This window comes from Solenopsis invicta, chromosome 1 (assembly GCF_016802725.1).
Source record: "Solenopsis invicta isolate M01_SB chromosome 1, UNIL_Sinv_3.0, whole genome shotgun sequence".
Lineage (NCBI taxonomy): Eukaryota > Metazoa > Arthropoda > Insecta > Hymenoptera > Formicidae > Solenopsis > Solenopsis invicta.
Genome location: NC_052664.1, coordinates 30194804 through 30218039, shown reverse-complemented (window position 1 = coordinate 30218039; position 23236 = coordinate 30194804). Strand labels below are relative to the sequence as shown.

At 39.2% G+C, this 23236-nt stretch overlaps 1 protein-coding gene and 1 long non-coding RNA gene across 2 annotated transcripts in view; one reads left to right on the top strand and one right to left on the bottom strand.

Moving 5' to 3' along the window:
• LOC105208087 (UPF0489 protein C5orf22 homolog) overlaps positions 1-23236 on the top strand; it is a 619399-nt gene that overhangs the window by 367978 nt on the left and 228185 nt on the right. The window lies entirely within an intron of this gene.
• Positions 7487-22385, bottom strand: LOC120356794. The gene is made up of 2 exons (XR_005574723.1): positions 21221-22385; positions 7487-13815 (listed from the first exon to the last, which is right to left on the bottom strand). It is a non-coding gene; the product is annotated as an uncharacterized LOC120356794 (long non-coding RNA).

Sequence of the window (23236 nt, the reverse complement as noted above, 5' to 3'; positions counted from 1 at the left end):
CAATATTAAACCTTATTATTTATTAGCTGCAGATAGCATTCCTTTACATTTTTATATTATACTCGGATGAATTCAACATTAAATTGCTAATATATCTAATTAGTATTCATTAAGTAAGGAAAGCCGCAGTACCTTTAATAATTTCACTTGAATTTAATCTTTTTAGAGGCAGTGGGAAATATCTTCCCACTGCAATTTTTTTTTATTTTTGAGATATACTGCTCACAGTTTAATGAAACCAATTATAATTACACTTTTTTTATACATATATTATTATTTTACATGTTTTCCATGGTTTGTATATTTGATCGTTATTTTTAATTATCTATAAAGAAATGACGTTGAAAAAAAGCATTTTTTATTAAAAAATTGTCTACTGTGCGAAGATAAAAATTATACTGTCACAAATTTAATAAATAAAGTGCGCCGAATACGAGTATGACAAAAATTGTTTGCCATGTAAAGTGTTTCCGAAAAAAAAAAGAGATTGAAATCCGCCATGAAAAAGAGGAGTTTTTTTTGCTATTTTCATAAATTCATAATGCATGAATCAGATGTTTCAGCAATTAGGGAAGGCCTGATATTGAAGCTTAGATTTTTATCTTTCTGTTACAAAGTCGAAAACTGAAAGTACAATTTCATTTACACTATTAATTTATCTCTATGTAGCAGCCATTTTGAATTTTTGAAATCTAATTTTAGATTTGTAATTAATGACTCACAGAAAACATAGATTTCACAGAAATCCGTCTGAACAGAAAGAATGTGCCCTTAAAAAAGATCAATCCTCGCACAATAGAACATGACGACAAATACAGCTGCAGATAAGCACCACTATCTTATCGTAAAAAAAAACATTAGAAATAAGTAAATCCGAAATCTCGATCGCCCGAAATACGGACCTCGCCGTCATACGTTTGTTCTTTTAAGCGGAGATATCTGAAGTGTTTTGTGCTACGGATCGGTCGTGGTCGCGAGATTATTTCTCACATCAATATTCTTCCCGAGTAACACCACAATCGCATCTCCGCTACAGTATTACACAAGAAACCGCGGTATTCCGCCCTGGAAGAGCACGGCGGGGTCTTCCTGGACCGAAGGTAGCGGGTCATCGTATTATACGAGAAAGACTTTCTACTTCTGTACTACACCGACTCGGTCCGCGCACGATCTCTTCCTGCACGATGTAGATTACCCGACGAGCATCTCTCCTTACAACGAGATACCAGCCAAGCGATAAGCTACCGTGCAACTTTCTTGGTGCTTTACCACGCTCCGCGGTATCGCGCGCTCTTTCGGCATGATTTCACCTCGGCTCTCCTCAGATGCCTTTATGCAAATGCACGCGTGCAAGAAAATCCTGTTAACAAAGCCTGCCACTATCGCGCCGGCAGTTTTTCCGCATTCTCATAGAGTACGGAACTTATCCTCATGTAAATTTTTCATGACCCGAGAAAATCGTGTGTCTAGAGAAGCAAACATAAAAATAATACTTTAGGATCTCTGTCTCTATAAAAAGGAATAGGATTTACTGTTAGTATGAATTGTATGAATAGAGAATTTTGACCGAAATGTGAGAACGCAATAAACGAAATGCCTCATCGGTCACAGTTAGATCTTAGTGTTGATATTTATTGGTGATTTTATATACTTTTTCAAGTTCACGGAACTGCCCGCCGAGTAAAAATTTTTTGGTCTTAAAACTCAGTTCTAAATTAAACAAGAAGTAGTAATATCACCTTAATAAATTGGATGTTAATTTAGTAATAAATGATGCTAACAACACTTAAATGTGAGTACCCTTTCCTCTAAAAAACTATAAAAAATTTGTTGTGAAAAATAACACCTTAACTTAATGATTTAAATTTTTAAATATTTTTATAAGAGAACGTATATTTTTAATAACTTTCAGTGATAATGATAATTGCGAATAAATAAAAAAAATTACATAGTGAATGGCGTCGAATTTAAAAATTCGCAACTTCTACCAAAATTAAAATGATTGAAAATGTATTCATAAAAAAGAATATTTATCATAACCGGAAAAGTTTATAAAGAAATTGAATGAAGAGTGGAAAGGAGTCGGCAAATGGAATTTGAGAAACAAAATTGAGAAGAAACGAAAGAAGGCTGTACGCAGCTTGCTCGTCCAGACACGTTCGCTCGATTCTTTTCGATGACGAAAGACCGACAAATAGCCGATCAAGCCCGTTGCATCGTGTTGTATTACCGTATCACATTTTGATATGATGCAACGGTGCAACGCTTCTCATCTTTATGTATCATTGTATCAAAATTTTGATACGCAGACACGATACGATAGGCGGATGAGCAACAAGTTTGTATACATTCGTACGCCAACGCACTCTCGCGCGCTGTTCGCAATGAGCGTTACGCTATAGCGCATGGCATAAAGTCGATTATGCCGCGCCAATCAGATCCTCATCCCCAGGTCCGGAGTTGCATACGCTTCGCTCGCTCGCAGTCGGTCGGTCGGCTGGGCTCACCCCGTGATACATATCGTTTATTATTATTCCTCGAAGCTGTCCAATTACCTTAGCCAGCGCCGCAATTCGCACTAATGGATCGAGGAGCACGGCACGTCGTGGCGAGCCGCGGGGGAAATCGCCACGGCGTGGCGGCACACGGCGTTCCTGGATTTCTTTGGCGGATTTCCAAACGCGCCGAACGGCCTGAACTCGCCCCGGAGGAAAAGTTACGTTTACCTAAGGTTTCGATCCTATTTCCGTACGGGTCGGTGACCCGATCTCTCTCTCTCTCTCTCTCTCTCTCTCTCTCTCTCTCTCTGCCTTTCTTTCTCTTACTCCTCCGATCACTCTCGCGACTTGACTTCTCTTTCTCTCTCTCTCTCTCTCTTGCTCACATCACCCTTCATCACTCTTTGTCTTCTACTCTATCTATGTTCCACTTTTGCTGCGCGCGCCTTGCCTCGCTCGCGCTGTTCTCTCGCTCTCTTCTTCGCGTCCAAGTTATTCCTCGCCTCGCCCTTCGTCCTTCTCTTTCCCTTTCTCTCGAGATTGGCCATCTTCATCTTCCTATCTACGCGCTCGCGTTTATTCGCGCTCGCCTTCCTTCGCACCCGCCGCCTCTCATTTATCCATTCAACCTCTCTGTCTTTCTTCGGCTCACGATCGTGCATCCACTCGCTATCTTTCTCTCCTTTTCCGTTTCTCTCCGCGACCGCTTCTTGCCTCGCGCAACCGACAAACCTTTCAGCGTTTCGCGTTGCACCATACACCTGTCAGGCGTCGCGTAATTGTGAAACGACTTTATAGCCCGGACTGATATTGCAAAGGGACGCTGCGTTTCCTTCGTTCATCTAAAACCGGACGTTCTCTTTTAACCGCGATAGACGACAGATATCGCGCATCGCGAGAGATGTCTGATATTTTTAGCCGCATTTACAGTCGCACACATTCGATCTTCTTGCGTATATATTTCGGTCCAAGTACGGAATAACGGAATCCGAAGATTATTTCGAAAGATTATGCAATTCGTACAAATAAAATCGGAAAACTTTGGGAATTCTGTCCCAAAGTTTGTCAACTATAAATCTTTATTTAATTCATCTAAATTTAATCAATTAAATTAGGTCGGCCATTGTTTTTTAATTCCACTTTAATAAAGCAATATTTAAGAAATTTTGGTCGGCGATTAAATCGAAACATGAATAACTGCCAAAGTTATTTATGTTATTGCATTCGTATCATCATTTCTTTACACGCGGTTATCTGCTATATACGGTATACACGGGCAAAGATAAATCATCGATTTTTTTTTGTTCCTTCTAAGAAATGTCACATACGATGAAGTTATGCGCCGGCCCGTATCGCATTTTTCATATTCGCTGCCAGGAAGGAGGTCGATCGGTCAATTAATTATACGGCAGTGATCGCTCAATAATTAATGCCGGAGCCACGAGAGTCTTGATGCGTTCGACGTGAACTCCGGGTGGCCCATCTACGAATATGGGGGGCGCGTATGCGCGTGCATACACGCAAAAACCACGCCCCTTTCCTGCATGCTCGCGATTCATTAATTAATCCATTTGTAATATCTCGCGTGGAATGCACGAGATGCGGCGCATAAATTCGAACGGTACGTAACACTAAATGCTGGTGTGGAACACTGTTTCCATCTGCGCTATATTTAAATGCTTTATTCAACGTGTTCTAGAAATCCAATATTTTCTCCATGTTCTTCTCGACGTCATCGACCTTTTCTCAGCGAAAATTGAATTGAATTTTCTTTTCTTAATTCAATTTCGATCGAGTATTTTGACATGATTTCTGATACCGTTATAATTGTATTTTGAATTAAAATGAATTTATGAATTGTTAACCTACTTCAACCCATGTGCATTTAAAATATTCATTGTTAAATTTTTGTTTTTTTAAAGACACGTTGAGTAAGGGGACTTACAAGAATTTCTATCTAATGTCACACATAACAAAAAGAAAATTCCGCGACATTATTTCACTTTCGTCTTTCTTTTCTTCTTACCAGCACCTCGACGAAGAAGCGGTCGCTATTTTCGATGCGACGCGCTAATCATTAATTAGCTCTTTCTTTAATCAGAGTCTGACTCGGATGTTCCGATCGTTTTTATCATGACGATAAAGTCCGCGGCAACGGCGACAGGACGTAAACGGACAGCGGGAACGTCGCTTGACGTGGAGAACGCGATGGAATGTCGAAGCATAACCATCTTCACGAGAACAGCGATAATTCGTTTGTACGTTTCTTCGGCCGCGTCGAGCGGAAATTGGCAAAACGGTTTATACACGGGGAACGTTAGCGTTCCGACGTCTTCTGTATCTTTCCGCGAATTCACCCGTAATTATTTCCGTTTTGTACTCTTTTGCAAAGTTTTAGAAAAGAGGTGTAAAAGAACTCTGAGAAAGAAACTTGCGATAAAGTTCCTTCATAAATCCTTCAATCAATAATCAATTGTTCGCGTAATTTCTGACGAAAATAGTATGTTTATTAAACATTTATCGAAGTGTTTACGAGGTGGAAATTTAAACATGGAATTGTTAATGAGATGTTCACGACTGTTTCATAGACGTTCGAAAGATATTGTATGTTTTCAGAATGTTACAGATGTTTGAAGAATGCTTTATTTAAAGTGTTCTATGTGTTGTCAGAATGTTACAAATGTTTAAAGGATGTCTCACAAAACGGAATACTTTTCATAAAACATTCCAAAAATATACAACACTTTCGAACAAACAGTGAACATTTTATAAACAATTCCATGTTTAAATTTTCATTTCATAAACACTGGAATAAATGCTTAAAAACTCCAATTAAACATCTATACAACACTTACGCAAGCATCTTATACATATTATTTTCGCCAGGAAAACTGATAGAACAACATAATTTACACTTGATAAACTGTCAGCAATTCATTCGATTATCCACGCGATAGTAAATTTGCACATTCCACATTGTTAAACATTATGGCAATATGATGACCGTTTAAACACATATCATGGGTAACATGTATCCGTTTATGTCGATATCAACGCGATGTTGTCGCTTGCCAAAAGCTATAGCGACGTGCATTCGAAACAGGAAACGCGAAAATATCTACAAGTGCGTTAGCAATCGCCTAGATAACATCTCGATAATTTCATAGTGTTTACCCCAACATTCAATTACAAAGTCGTTAAATGACTTGACCCACGACATTTGAGGATAATTTCTCGTCCGAGGGTTCGCGAGAGAGAAGCGCGTAAACCTTGCCGGCAGTTATTAATCTCGCATATGCTAGTGGATTTAGTTGTTCGTTGAAATTGTCGAGTCTCCTGCGGCGTCGTCTCCTCGCAGGGTGTTCGAAGAAAGGGATGGCCCGATCCGCACCGTTATGTCCTGCGTCGAGCTTAGTTTCGCGTCGAGGCACCTACGGTGACCGTCCGCGTCGCGATAATCATCGATATTTTCTCTTCCGCATACCGATTTTGCGGCTGAACGTGACCCGGTGAGCAGAAATTGCGGCGTGCGGTCGATACCCGATACGATAATGGGCAACGACGCAGAGAAATTTCTCTCCGTGGCCCCGGGTACGCCGTGACGACGCGACGCTACGTACTCGTAAGATCCAGGACTGCATTTGTGATAAAAATCTGAAAAATACGCGCCGGCGCCGCGGGGAGCCAGCAGATGCTGGAAACTTCAGAAGCTCCGTACGATTGAATAAATAAACTACAATCACCATTAACCTAAATAAAATGTTTATTTCATACAATCTTATGGAAGCATTTCCTTTAAAAGGTCAAAACGTCGATTCTTTAAATTAAAAATTCTTTATATTAATATTTGAAGTCTTGAAATTACAAAGTACAAAATTTAATATTCGAAGTCTTTAAAATATATTCTCCAATGATATTCGACCTTTGTCATCTAAAGTTATATTACGATCGTGAAAATATTTCAAAAATGAAATAAATAGGAGTAAAAATTGAATCGCAACCAAAGATATGTGTGTTTAACAACAAAGGAACGAAATTTAGCAGCATGACGCGAGCTAAAGATGATAAAGGAGACTAGAACAGTCAGAATATTTGGGAAACTTGTAAAATTAATTGAGGAAGCAGAATTAGCTAATGATTAGCTGTAAGTAATGAAAATCGCATGCTAAATAAAAAAAGTGTACTTGGACAAATATCTTGGAAAATATGAATTTTAAGAATATGAATTTTTTATACGACTATTCCTTAAAACACAATTGATATTTGTTGAAAAGAGTGAAGAACGTTTATTTTTGATGTTTGTAAAATGACAAAATCTATATCACCTAGTAATTCTACGCACTAAATTCATATAATTGAACCAATAATGATTATATGAGAAATTCTAGTATTAATTAAAGATCAGTTATATCGTAAATAAGTTGTCATTTATTTGTTTTGGAAAATTGATAAATTGATATTTATCGGCATTATAAGTTTATTTATGCGTCTTCTCAGTTGCATTCAAACAAAAAGTTTAGAGTCTAACACATAGAAATGGGGTAACAAAAACTAAAAGTTTAACAGTACAATAATCTCAGTATTTACAAAAAAGGCTGAATAATTGGAGAAGTACGTAAAAGAAAATGCAAAACTCGCTGCGTCATGAATCACGTCATGAATCAAAGTTGATTGTTTACGCGCTTTCGGTAAAAGTTTTGTTGATGGAAAGATTTGCTGTCATCAGCTATTCAGCCTGCGGCGTTACGAACAATCGAATGGCGAATTGACGTAACACAGTGCGGTCGCGAAATCTCGTATTCTCAAAGGAATCATTTAGCGTGCACGCGCCCATGAAGACGCGTAACGTCGCGTGTCCTCTCGCCATACCGTTGAGGACTCCTCCTGTTTGTTCTGCACTTTAATAGCGCGCCTGCGATCCTCGTAACGTGGAGGAACGTTTCTCTACATTTCTCTCTCTTTCTCTCTCTCTGTTTCTTGATTTTCTCTTTCTTTCTCTCTCTCCCTCTTGCGCCGTCTCATTCTCGCACTCTTTCTTCTGCCTGTCTCACTCGCACCGTCGGTGGTCCTTCAGGACTCGAGGAGACACAAGCCGCCCGTGGAGAACATGTTCCCCAAGAGCAACGTCAATATTGACACATCCTCGGTGCAAATCGACAAATGCGTTTTGCGCTTCTGGAACTCACGCAATACAACGGGTACTTCCACGATGAGTTCTGTAACCTGGATCGAGCGTCAATAGCTTTCATTTAAGCACTGGAAGCAGTAAAAGACGACTTGCACTTACCTTATTAACCCTAAACCTCGCCCTAAACGCTATTTAAAAGATTTTGTTTTGTTTTTTGTGCTTTCCGGATTAAGACTTTTCGTTTTCTGAAAATGTTTAGGAGCAGTTTTTATTAGACTATGTACGTGATATGCAAGTTTATTCAAATATACGTTATTAAAAAATCTATAGCACTTTGATTTCATTAATCAAAGAAATGATCAAAAATATAAATATGTGAATGAAATGTATAACATTTCGTGCAATGGTAATCTAAAATAATTTTAGTTTTAAATAATACGTTACGTATTTTTGAAAAATGAAAGGAAGACCAGTTGGAAGATTGGAAAATATTGAAATTAAACAATGCCGTTAAATCGCCCTTTAAATATTCATCTTTCCGACGGCGTCGCGTTTTCATTTAGATAATTGCATGTGCTGGTACTGCCTCTTCAACGATATCGTAAGGGAACAAGAGCGATAAAAAAGCATCACAGCTTGTAAGTGGCGAGAAAGCGCTTGTGACGACAGCGATACTAATTTCGCTTCTGCATTCCATCGGCGCGTTGGCTTGCCGTCTTAAGGCTGCTGACGAGCGCGAGCGAGGTGTGTCTTAAAGTGACTGCAGTCTCGCCGAGAAACGGAATTTTTATTGCTATACCGAGAAAAATGAGAGAATAACTAGGAAAAGCGCATGTCTGCGCGAATTGCAACACGTGGAAGAGATATGAACATTCTTTTTTACAAAAAAAATAAACAAACATATGGATTGCATAAACTTGTGATTGTGCCGATTTATGTTTCACATCTCATACGTATTTTATTCAGTTTGCCGTTCGGTTATAATAATAAAATTCAGTGGAATGCGAGACGATCGAGTACGGACTGTTTTGTAAAATTTATATTTTTGGCTTGTGTCACTGTTCTAATTGCGGCAATAAAATGTAAAGGATGAGACCGTTCGATACGAAGAGATATCAAACGTAGGCATATACCATAGATGCAATCGCGCCAATAAAAGGCTAGCGTATATTTTTTAACCCGAGAAACAACGTGCCCGTCGTTACCACGTATCGTCTATTTATGACGTCGAATGTGGGATGCTGGGGGAAAAAAAAAGAAAAAAACGGACTTCAGTAATGGTGCCGATGTAGTGCTATATTCGATGAAATTTTCATTTCCGTAAACACACGTATTAATCACGCCTTAGGAATTGCTGTGTCGACGGTTATCATCCGCGAGTAATTAGATCGTGTACTTATTAACGAGAACACCGATGCGCATCGGGCTTAATGGCCGTTGCCTAGCGCGCTTGTGATTACCGGCCGATATAATTGCCCCGATGACCTTAAAAACGCCTTGTACGGGCACACTGAGCGGTTTTGAAAGTTAGAAAAAGTGCTCAGCACGTAATTTCGTCGTGAAGCGTGGCTGACATTTAGAACACCCGTTACAGCGACATTCACCGCCAGTCGTCGGCGTCGGCGTCGGCGTCATGCGGCTACCTATGCGGCGTCTCGTAACCCCACGAGCGCCGTTATTAATGCGTATAATTATTAATCTATACGTATTTATGTAATAATTAATGGGTGATCGCGGCGCTGTACGTCCGAGCGCGGTCGACGCGGAACACGAATGTCGGGGATCTATCTATCAACGTCCCACTTTGGCGTCGCTCTTATGGTTCTCGGGCGACCCTAATGTCATGAGAAAGAGGCGTGGACCGCGCGCGGAAGAAAACCTCAATCCTTATTAGCCGAGCAGACGATCGTTTGATCACTTCTTACCCAGACTCGCTTATCTTCTTATTGAAAACGTTGGCGTCCGATGTGCCATTAGTTATATCCTGTTATGTTTTCTTAATCTTGGACATTTTGAAATAGCTAAATAACTCCGAGTTGAAAGAATCTGACTCACTCGAAAAATTCTGAGGAAAAAATTTCGACAAACGGTAACAAAGATAAAATTTCGATAATCACTATCGGGCGGTAAATAAGAGAGTGGAAAGATACGAGGCGCGATACCATAAGTTTAATTAGTTCTTAATAGCCGGCAGCTAGTTCTATATACCGCTTAACTATAAATAAATGCTTCGTAGAAACATTATGTAAGCATATGATGTATGAGATATCTAAGAGATAGCTTTTGCTGTCAGCAATGAATTTACAACGCGTCATGGTATGAAAAATAATGATTGGTGATTAAAACGAAGAGAGAGAGAGAGAGAAAAAAGTTTGAAAATTAATAAACTGAAATAACAAAATTTCTAATAAAAGACAAACGTAAAAACGATCATTTGAAAATTATATAAAAATTTACAAACTGTTTAAAATTGTCTTGTCGAGATTTCTACTATTTTACTATTAGATATATCTCTACTTACATAACACGGAATAATTACGACAAAATATCTTCTTAATACCTATAATTATGTCATATTTAAACAAATTGTTTTACCTTTTTTGCAACATCATTACAAAAATTTTGATATTATTTGATAAGACTAAAGCATTGCGAATACAAATCTAAATAAAGACAGAATCTCGCTGAAAGAGAGAGAGAGAGAGAGAGGAAGGAGCGCGTCCAGTGCTTCCTTCGCTGAACTTCTAGTAGAGTTAGGACGTGGTCACACGTACACAGTGCTTCCAAGTAAGTCTCGTGGCTGAAGTTGCATGAGAATGAATCTCCGCTGACCAAAACGAGCATTCGAGACGGCTGCTTGGCCCGATAGGTTCCCTTTTCTTAGGGATCTCGTCTCGGAACACTGTACCGTACCTTCTTGCAAGCCGCTTCCGATGAAGCCGGCCTTCTTTATGCCGTTCTTCGGCGGCCCGCGCTCTCTACGCTCTTCTGGTTAAGTGTCGATTCGAGGAAAGCTGCCAGTCGAATAATGCATAACGGATTCTCGGTCTAGTGAAGCTAGCTGTCAATCTCGATGCAGCAAACATATTTTTTTCGCTTGCATGCCAATGGATGATATTCTATTTGCACTAAAATTACAAGGTCACTCTTGTTAACACTTTGAATAAAATACTATGTACAAATCGATACGAGGGAAAAATTTTGAAATTTAATTTTGAAATTCAATCTCTAGTAAAAGCCAATTATTCTCACATCAAAGAATTATAACTACGTAACTGTAAAGACATTCGATATTATAATTATATTTTATCTCACGATGCGTTGTATATTATTATCTGTTAATACATTATGTATAAAGTTAATGCATATTTATTTTTCATACTGTTGTTATGAGAATATTTTTAATATTTATGTACATAGTAAAAGTAAAACGATTGCAACGGTTTTTACAACGGTAAAAAGAACCTATGAAGATTGGATATAGCGATATATTATTTTAAAATACTATATCTCTACGCTCGATGATAAAATCAAAATGACCGTAATAGCCTAGATAGAATGTAAACTGCTCTCGTGATCAGATCATTTCGAGAAGACACGCAAAAGCTTCTGAGAGGAGGGCATCATGCTTCTCAAGAACGGTGAAGAAGCGCGGAGGCGGCGTCAAAGGTGGGAACCTTCGAGGAATCTTTAATAAACACCACCATTGTATGCTAATCCATAAATATGCTCTGACTACAGTGCAAGCTTGCGTACAAACCAGCTGCGCCATGCATGCCTGCGTACACGTGCGGCTCTTCTCGACCAATCGAGCCTCTGGACGTATGCCAAAAGTGGAAATTTCTCTTAGTACCCTCTAAAGCTACGTTTCCGATATTGATGAAAACGTTATTAATGTGTCACGTCTCTTTAAAAAGAGAAAAGAAACTAATGGGGTTATTCCATTAATCTTTTTTTTTTCTCATTATTAATTGGAATAAATGCTATACTCTGTACCAAAATTTAAATGTTTCGAAAATACTAAGTGATAAGAATTGGAAATACGAAATAACGAATAATAATAACGTACAGCACAAATTTCTATATCAATTCAATCTAAGTTCTATCTTGTTATTATTTTGCAGTATGGAAGAACTTCTTTACGAACAATTCTCTTAAAATTGTATTTTTTTTTAATTTCTATCACAAATATATGTAAAAAAGAATTAGACGAAGATTTTGATTATAACATGATGCTGTTATTATGATTTTAAAGAATTGTTATGGATCTAAATATATATATTTTTTAACTTTATATTTGATAATATCATCAAATTTGAAGAAAGAATAGGTCATGGTGATCGAAGTTTGAGGTCGTTTGAAAATAATTATTTTATTACCAAGTTCAGCGCTGAAGCGAGACGTTGCGGAACTTTCTTTCGCGGAGGAAAACTCGGGGGCTTTATAGAGGACGAAGTTTTCTACGGCGCCTACGAGAAACACGAGGCTAACGGGAAAATTCAATTCGCCGCGAATTTAATAAGAAGTCTACGATCGGATTTGTATTACGAAAAGGCAAGACTTTATTTATTGATAATATTAAATTGTGTTTCGTTTTAACGCATTTTATTTATTTATATTGCTTAAAAGGATTATGTTTTCGATTTGGCAGAACATTTTTTTATACATAGCGTAATGAAATTAATATTTCTTTTTTCAGTGATACTTAAAATCACTTTCTTACATTTATTTATTTATAGAAAAAGATGGTATACATTTATGTTTCATGCCACTCATGAGTACAGTTTATTCTTTATTAATTGTTAATTTGTTAAAGAAAATAGTGACATTTTTACAGAAAATATTTATCAAGATTAGTTCAACGTACAAGATACTATTGCATGTAATACTATTGTAAATTATAGAATAGTTCAGAACACAACTTTTTTTTGCATCTTGAGAAAATTACAATGTCGAGCGATTGGCGAGAAACGACATTGGCACAATGTGGCGAAGACTCGTTTATCGGCAACAATTGTGGCAGTGAGCGAAAGGAAAGCCTAAAGGAAAGGGTAACGCGCGAAACGTATTTACTATATACTATGGACACATAAAATACGACACATAATGCGCGATTTATATACGTGTTTTCATGCCATTGTGCGCCCATTGTGCACCGCATTGTACGTCTATCGAGTCGAGGAGGAATAGAACGAGTCGATTAGAGGCGCGATATGAAGCGTGCATATCGATAGCGTGCCGAAGTATCATTGAATTTTAAACGATCGGTGCTTGCACCTTGTTCACGCCTCTGCTCACCTTTCCGAATCACGACTGTCGAGCGATTAAGCATTTTTCAAGGAGGCACCGCGTGCGCCGGGCGTTACTGTTACTCCGCAATGACGGCAATCTGGTACCGAATAACGGTACTCGAGTAGTAGGTGGTAGGAAAATAATGGTATAATTTAGACATTTTTTAGCTTGCTTCGTGTATGGTGTGGTGTTGCACAAGATACTCCTAAGTATTATACGCTTTCTCTTTGGGATACTTGAAAACAAGAAGGATCATTTGTTTCAATATCAACGCACCGACGTGAATCATTGAAAACTAAGAAATGATCGTGAATTAAAATGCATATTTAGCTGTATAAAAAAATAACGTTACGCTTTGTTTAATTTCACAGTTCAATTTGATTTCCAATTTAAATCTTTGTTAGCAAAATGTATGCAATAAAAATTAAAAAGTTATTAAAAAAGATGCTATAAAATCTAACATTTCATAATTTTGTATTTAAAACGACATTATTTTAAGCATTTTTTAATCTTCGATATATCACTGCGATAAATTAATGGACTGCCTCCAAAAAAATAAATGTTGTAGCTTTTTAAAATATTTATTGAAATTTTTATAATTTAAAAAGTATTGGACATTAACGTGAAGTAAACAGGAAAAAATAATTTCTAAACATTATTTATTATTAATTATATCAATGTTTTATCTTGTTGATTTCTACGCTCCAAACTCTCGTAGATCGATGAAAGCAACGCGGTGCGGTGCGATGCAATCCGAAGACGTCGACGAGAAGCGTGGTGCAACCGTGATGTTTTCTGTCGCGAATGATGGTGACACGGTTCCCTCTTGAAACGCTTTAAAATGTAGAAACGGCCGCCTGCGGCACAACTCCCTTTGTCGAGGCGCACCGACGACGACTGCAATGAGACATAAATTGCAATTAGCACCACCGTATCTGCGAGAGAGTACGTACGTGCGCGCGCCGACGTTGCGCCGCGTTATGTGCCGGCGCGCACATGCGGTCCGCGTTCCTTGCTGTTGCAGTTGCAGCATTGGTCAGTCTTAGAGAACTGGCCGACCACAATGCAGGATCCCGGCGTCTCTCCTCTAACGAAGCCCGCACCCGTTAAAGTGAAATACACGGGGAGGCTCCGATATGCGTCTAGAGTGCCTCTTTTTAATTCCGCGGCAGTTCAGGCCTTTTTTTGCCACGATCGCGCACCAGGAATGCATCGGATCCAACACGTTTCTCCGACCAAGTTAATTCTTTGAGTATTTGCCAGGCATTCCTCATCAAACGTAATTTTTATAATACATGGTATTTGATGTATTTCAATTCAGTCGAGAGAACGCTGTGAAAACTTGTCGTAAGAGCTAACGAGAAGTGGATACCAACGTATAAAAATAATTTGGCATCGAATTATATTAATATAAATATTGATAAACGAAAATCTAATCTTGGGACTAATTTATATCACTAGACCAAAAAAAAGTCTAAAGTGAAAACACTATACAGGCTGTTTAATTACGATTATAGAAATTAATAAGGTAAATTCAAATGATTAAAAATAAAGCACTACTTTTTAATATTATCATCTAAATGATAACTGAAATGATTTAATTACTTCGACGCTTATAAATTTTCTCAATACTACTGCATTTCCTTTGAAATAAAATGCAGAGAACGTTCGATATTAGGTACCGAGTACATAAACCCGAGAGCAGTTAAAAATAAACGGGCAATGTCTTTTTACTTTTTTATGCACACGAATTAAATCGTGCTCGTAACTACTTCACGAAGTCTATGAAGCTTAGAACGACATGATAAGAAGTTCGCCGTCATTCGCGCGCGCGCGCTCGCGGGCTCACGAGCTCGCGAGCTCGCGTAACGACATTCCACCGGGACTGCAACAAAGGAAGCCCGGTAATAAAAATTCAAGAAACAACTCTATATCGTCGGCATAAGTCACGGTAGCGCGGTATCGGGATCAGTTGGGTTTGCGAGCAACCGGAACGTTCCGCGATGCGATCGGCCCGCAAGTTGATCTGACCCTTACCCAAGAACAAGGATAAGGTACGCGAAGAGGAACATAACCGTAGCGGTACGCCCGCTACGGAGAAACGCGAGAAGAGAACGTCGAACGACGACGACGTCGCTCGGGTCGCATCACGAAAAGACAATGAAAAGAAAACGCCGGGCGAAGCTCTTGTTAGGCGAAGCTATTATCATTAATTAAACAGCAGCCGCGCTATCTCGGCTCACGTCTTGCCGATACGATGCCACGACATTAAGACCGTGTGACACGGTAAAGACCTCAAGTCGGTACTCGTTATCGAAGAAATGACGGACCTGCCTTTCGCATGTATCGCTTATGCACCGGAGACCGATTATCGATCGTTTCAAGCGAGTCTCTCTCTCTCTCTCTCTCTCTCTCTCTCTCTCTCGCTCTCTTTCTCTCTATCCTGCCTCCCGTTCTTTTTTCTCTGTTTTTCTTTCTCTTTCTGTCGGAAATTGCTGGTTGCGATCGGTCCGAAAAGTAATTCACGCGGCGATTTGGCTCTCCAGCGTGTCGTAAATTAAAGCGGAATGAATGCGGAATAAGAGATCGCAGCGCGCGTAAGCCATTCGGCGACAGAGTTATAGAGGCGGCGACATCGTAAACACGGTCATCGTATTTACGATACCACTTGTTGCAAAAGTTTTCGTGCTCGTGGAGACGCCAAGTTAATCCTCGCTCTTATACGCGCCCGGTATTTATTTATGTAGATTTTTACGATTGACTTACGATTGCGGAATCGATTCCATTTTTTTTATATAATCGCGGATGTAAACACGGTGACACGTACAATTTATAATGGACTCCCCGTGAGCTTTTTTTTTTTTTTTTTTTGTACGAATCTATCGCCAACTTGAAATTATGTAAAACCATTAGCATTCTCACACTTTCGATACAGGTGGCGAGTATCTCAAATATCTCGTTTGCAATTTTTCTTGCACAATGCACTTATGTGTTTCAGCGTAGCTGAAATAAAATGAAGTATTTTACTAACAATATAAGCCATGTTTTTTTTTTTTTTAAGTTTGTGATATTGTTACGAAACCATCATCTCCGCGTGCCGTGGCATCGAAAGCGCGACGTGCCGCAACGTGCAATGTGACAAGCAACATACACAGCGGCCTGTGCAAAGAGCAATGCGAATGATTAAAAATAATTGTGGTATGAGAAATATGGCACGATCGGAATCGCGCGATCGCGCGGTGATTTTATTTGAGTTGCGCTACTAGAGCGCGCTTTCGATTCGCACGAGTGCGATCGAACTTCTCACGGAGATTCAACGAGCCAGATTCCAATACTCCGGCCAAGGAGGTGGGGAAACGGGGTTGTTTACGATCCGGAGAATTACTCTCGAATTGTTGTCCCGCAAGACCGCTTCTCACAAAGCCGTCGATTAAGCACTATCGGGGCTACCAGGAAGCGGTAGACCACTTCCACGGATTCGCTCGTGCCACCTTAATCCAGCACGCCCTGATTCTGCGATCGTACGTTTTAGCTCGGTATGTACTCATGCACATTGGCATTATCACGATATAGCGAACAAAACATACGTTATCGGATCGCGCCTGTTTTCCAACAAGGAAAAAGATATTTCGAAAGATATCAAGCCGAAGATGTAGTTATCATAATATATAGCGATGCGTGAAATCCTTCGTTACACTTGGGCTATTTTAAACATTCGTGGAGAAGGGGAGGGGACAGAAAATTGATCTCAGATGAGATAAATCAGCGTCATGGCTTCAAATTCAACTACGAATCACACGCCGTTACTCTAACGAGACAAAAACAACGTTACTGATATAAAATTGTGTTGATAATCTTATCTTACTTCTGTTGGCACTATTTCGCTTATAAATCTGTTACAGCGAATATGCGCCAGATGCTAGAAATAGGCGAGCATTTCTGAAAAAGTTCAATGAACCGAAAGATTATTGCAACTGTACTTCCCTGGTCAACCTTACCCGTTAGATGTAGTTGCCTACTTCCGCGGATAAATGTTCGTTTCTATGCTCAAGTCAACATGTAGTGACCTTCCACGGTAAACTTTACGTTTATATGCACCCGTCCACGGTGGTACCCGGGGATAGCTGGCTAGCCACACGTCACCGAATCGTGATTCTCGAGAGCTCCAAGTCGATGTTGTAACTCCCATCAAAGCTAGAAGTTCTCGACTTCGTGAGGTTGAGCGTTTCCAGCATACGAACCGACATCTATAAAGGATGAAATACTACGCCTACGTTGCTGTAGTCTTTGATTCTACTTTCATTTTTTTTTTTTCTTTTCGTTCGAGAACCACACGAAGCGCATAAAGCTAAAATCGCAGGACATTTCATATATAACGAATCATAGGGTTCAATGAAGAAATGAAATTTTTCTTACGAGAAACAAATTTCTTCATGTAAGTAAGCTATGTCTGTTTGAGATTATCAAAATCTTTCAAGAAGATTTTCTACTCTTGCTTATGAGAAGATAATTGTTGATTCGATGCCAATTTTTTTTCTGTGTATTTACGAAATATATACAAGTAGATCAATCGTTTACTATTATTAACAAATACGAATATAAAATCGAGTGAATTATAATTATGATTAATAATTGAAATCCTTTATTACGGTAATTGAAATAGATATTTTAAAGATAGTGCACAGCGAATACTACATCGTACCGAGTCGTATATGACGAAGTGGATGAAAAAGCACACTGGTCGTGGAGAACATCCGGTTGCATACGCCAACGGATGTGCGGTGATGTGCGCGTGAGGTAAATCAAAACTCACCGATTGACAGTCGCGCGTTGTTCGCGCGTCGAGATTTACCGCAATTCCAAACGAGCTACCAGCAAGTAGCGCGACTTCGTGGCAGACCGGTTGCACTCGGCGGATCTTTAAAGCACCGCTTCGGCCGATGGAAAACACTTGTTAGCGCTCGGCGAGCGAATAAAGTGGTGCCTGTCCGAACTAAATGTAGATACATCTTTTATACGCGCTATCGCCAGCATCTGCAGCTCGCGATCGAGCTCTCTTTTGCTCTCTTTTGCTCTTTTTTCTCCTCTCCTCGTCTCCCGCGCAGTCCACACTGACCTCTTGCTCTATCTCTTTTCGCTCCCTTTCTCTCTTTCTTTCTGTCCCTTTTCCTTTCCTCTCTACCTCTTTCTCGAGACGTATGTTTTGCCAACTGTTGGTATGTGGCCTGCGGTCAGAGTTTTTCGTAGCACTTGAAAGTCTTACACACTATGGAATTCCTCTTGCGTCGACAAATATCGAACACTTTTGCTATCGTACACTCGCAAGAAAAACTGTTCCACTTGTTTACTTCAAGTAAACATTTGATGAAGAAAGAAAACGAAAATTTTCATGTTTGCAAAGAACAACATTGGTTCGTTTATTAAATTTCAAATTTAATAAACTTCAAAAATTGTTATACAAATTGTAATATTGTCTTTCGCGCCTTCTTACAATTTGGTTATCTCGATTAGAAACAGAAGACGTAATAATTTTATTGAATTTTCTGTGGTATTAAACTTTATTTTTAACATATTTCTACCAAAAAATTACACATAATATAAATTGGAGTTATAAAGTTTTGACATATAATGTGAACTAAAATTAGAAACTTGGAGTAGACATTTAAAGGGAGCGAACATTCAAAATTTGAAGTATTAGATAATAAAGAAATAAATATAATAATTTTCTCTGACGTAACGGAGGCTGTTTCAATCGCCGTTAAAGACATCGTTCCAAGATCACATTTAATAATGATCGTAGAAAACGATAAAATTACCGCGATAAGTAGTACGGTAAGAAGAACTACAAGTGCAATTGTTGCACGTCTTTTCGTGACACGAGTCACGTAAAAACGAGAGACATGTAAGAGGTAGCTTGCAAGTGCGACTGGGTGGAGAGGATAAGCCGCATGATGGCGTACCACCAACGCTAATTAATACCGCGGGAGTTAATTATGCCACGATGCAAGACAATGTTGTCTATCCTCTATCTGCTTCATGCGCGCAACCTGCTAATAACAGGTAATCGTACGTTTGCTTAACTAGAAGCTCTACAGGTGTCCACAAAAGTGTTATAGTGTTTTAGCTCAGCGCAACGAGAGTCGAGAGTCATTGATTAGAGAATTAAAGGTCAGACAGGCATAAGTTAAGATACTTGCGCCGTTGATGAAGGAAGAGAGCACGGTAAGCACACTAGGTGGCAAAAAAAATATGCCGAATGGATATAGAGAGACGATTAAGAAAATGTGCGCATTAAAGAATACACGATTATAGTATAACGTAATAAACACGAAAATCTTTGTACGAGAACGAATTACGTGTTGCCGCCGTCGCCACTGTCGATTACATATTACATATTACAACAAACGCAGACTCTTATCTTATCAGATTTTCCGTCCCTATAATTTTTTGCTATGACTGCATTTCAATTGATTCAAAAAGAGAAGGCGGAATTAATGTAGCATTTTTTTCTGTCACAACTTAGTATTTTTAATTTAGGTTACTGTGTCATGGTAGCCTATAAAGATATTAATATATGTGCAAATTGTTGAGGAAAAAAAATTATATGCATATATGATTCTCGCGTTATTTAAAGTGAGCCTCATTTAAAGATCTGCTTGAAAACACATTTGTACTTGTGTGCAGTATGGAGAATTAATACATCGAATCTCTCTCAAGAGAAAGGATATGGCGTAGGAAACTCGCATTATTACGCTGCGTGTATTACGTTACTAGTTACGGACGGTCACGTAGAAAATTGACTTTTAACGAGCGGCCGTTTCCTAGATTTTCCGGTTGACTTTTACAGTTTCACCCAGGGAAAGGCGTCGATTGCCCGCGTAAACAATAGGACGAGGCGCACGTTCGCGGATGTATCGCCCGCGATTTCCCGGCGGACATTATACATAATTAGGAGCGCGAGTACCGAGACGGGGAGCGAACAATGGACGGCTCTTTTCGCATGCGACTAAATACGTCAGCGCCACGGTAATTGGCCGACAATTACCAGCCGTAGAATCGCGGCAGCGTTAAGATAGGTATAGCCCAGTAGCACGCAAATATGGGAGCAAAACTTATCTCGCGCAATTTATTTCGACGAGGTCGAGACGGTCGCGTTATGCGCCGCGACGTCGACGACGTCGGCACTGCTCTCCGGAAGCGAGCAGAAAAATGCGATTAGGCAAAAGATAGCCGCACCGAAATGTGCATACTCGATTTCTTGCGCATGCGAAAAGAAACAATGCAGGCTAGATCTTTCGCCTTTGTAGATTTTATTAAGGGCTAACTTTTTTTTTTTTATAATGCAGTATAATGATATTTTAAAGTTGGTGGTCTCAATCCAGTGTTACAAAATATCAAATCTCTAGTTACTCAGAAGGTATGGTGATTTTATAATTGATTGATCGCTTATTGTTTTTTCATTATAATTTAAAATTAAGAGAGACATAATCTACTTTAAGAATTTTCAGAATTTTGAGTTTTTTTTTGAAACTGGAAATAATACATTTCACTCAACAATTATTTTTGCTATTTATATAATTGCAACATATTTATACATTACGCTGAAAATTCTTACAGGGGCACGTCATCTCTTTTAAAACATTAGTCTATTTTGTTTCTTTGCGAAACTAGCAATTTTTAATATTTCTTTTCTATTATAATTATTATTAAAAATCTTCCTTATAATTATTATAATATTTACACACGCGGCATTCGATACGATTAATACGATTTAGATGAATGCAGCGATACCTACTTCTGTTCGTAAAGAATTATCGCTGTCTTCCTTTTTTGAGAAGAGTCCCCATTCCGCACACGACTCGCTCATTTCCCAGGGAAGCGTCGTACAAGAAGATGGAACGCGACTGACTTTTTTTCGACGGAGCACTGACGCGGTGGCACTTTAACGGCGTTTCAGCATCGATATCGACAAGAAAGGCGTACGAGGCGAGATCTACCGACGAGATACACACGAGACGCAGCGGGTGAACGCGGCTTGCCATTGCTCGTCAGCGAATCGAGAGAGAAAGAGAAAGAAAAAGAGAGAGAGAGAGAGAGAGAGAGAGAGAGAGTTCCACGGATATTTTGCTTCTTTTGCAATAGCGTCTTCTCTCCCTAACGCCGCCCCGGTGACAGAAGAGGTTCATAGAAAATTCTATTATTCTATTCTTATCATCGCGTTGACGCGTGGTGCCCGGTATCGACAGACGGATACATAATGCAACGTGAGTTTCCGAGCTTGCGCGCGCGAGTGCATACCTACCGGATGCGGCCACCACCGAGCTTGCATACTGAGCACCAAGGCCCGTCCACGAAGCCCTCCTACAAAACGTGCTGACTCGTCGTGACGAACGTTGCCGCCGTACGCTGGCTCCTCAACGGGCTCGAACGTGCCGTGCGACGTTGATCGAAGAGAGGGTAGACTTGACATTACTCTTTACGAATACCGACAGCATTTGTACGGTGGGATTTCTGTAGATAGCAAGACATTGTCACCGGACGCGAAACATGGCAGTCCGATTGCGATCGAGAATATATATATCATTAATCGAGAATAATTTCAAACTTGTATTAATTTCTCGTCTGAATTGGTTTCTTTTCGCACACGATTTTATATTTACTCTAGGAATTTAAACACTGTTTTGTATAAGTAGAGAAATAATGAATAAAAAATGAATAAAAGATTATGTTGAATGCTAGAAGCTAAGGGAAAGAATTAAAAATATACCAAAGTAGCATTTTAAAAATGCATATTTTGATCGTATACATTATGAGCTAAAAATTATTGAAATTTGAAAGTTGAAGGCTTCTCTAGATTTATTCTTTTTTTTTCTTAATTAAAAACAAAAAATTTTGGTTGCAAATTCCTGAATTTTGACCCTGAAATTAGTTGCAAAAAAAAAAGAAACAATGAAAAATTTGATTTGTAATGATTTTTGCAACAAAAATGACTATTATTTTGTTGCAGTTTTAGATAAACAACTTTTAAACGAGCAAGTGGATCTCAATAAATTTTTGCACGAATATTTATTAGATTTTAATTAGTATATGTAAATTACATAAGAATCAAGATTAAACAAAAAGTTAAATAACTCTTAAACCATCGGTGAATTGCTCAAATTTTACACAGGCACTCACATGTGTAATGCTAGAATATTATTATATTTTTGATAATGTTTTGAAGTATGCGAGACCCATTTTTAATATTATACAAATAATTCACACTCGTCCTGTGTGGTCATAATTTGAGATTTAAGAGAAGATTAATTAACGCGTAGCGGAAAAAGTGTCGTACGCGAGAGAAGGGCTCGTGTACGAAGCACAGATTCGACATATGTGCGAAATTTGAATTCGCGCGCGTGCCGACGGGTGGTATCGTTTTAATTAACACACCGTCTGCCGCGCACCCGACCCCGTCTGTGAGACTAATTCACTAATTCACCATGTGCAAGAACAATGCATCAGGATCGGCAACCGAGCGATCGACCGAGCGCACGAACGTATCTCGAACTCACGCGGCGCCGCGTGGATTGCGTATCGCGAATGTGGATTTGCGCGCGCGATTGAAAGACGACCGACGCGCGACGCCGCGCGCAAGTGAAGGCAGGCATGCGCTTGCAAATTCTACTAATTCAATGGATACAGGCGTCATCGAGCAACAAGCGTGGGCACCGCCCACGCGTTGCGTAACATGTATTAATTAATTATCGACGAGCGCGGGGTCAGCGGGACGCGACTCGGGGGCGCCATAAAAACGTGACTTCTGCGTCGAATCTTGGATATTCACTTCGGTCGCTTGCGTAATGTTCGCTATATGCAGACTCATCGCATTGCGAGCGAGCGAATGCATATCGAATTGAAAAAGTAGATAATTCGTGATTAGGTATACAGATGTCGTTTCGCGCTGTCATATATCGAGTTGTAACAATCTGTTGCAATAAAAATCGCTTGAGCTTATTTATCGAAAGTAATCAATAATAAAAGGTTTTTCGCGAATCACATCGATTATATTACCTAATGACCTGTTCAAGATTGAAATATTCATGATTAATGTCTTTCCTACATATCATATTAATCTGTCATATTTATGTAAATTAATACAATTACATTTATGTATATGTATTAGTATATTTACATACACATCATATTTTCTGCAGTTCTATAATTAATTCGATAATAATGTCATTGTTAGTGTGGAATGCAACCAAGATAGCGCTTGGCTATTGCTGATGCAACCTGTATCTATAATAGAAAATACAGGAACTCGAATTTCGAGATT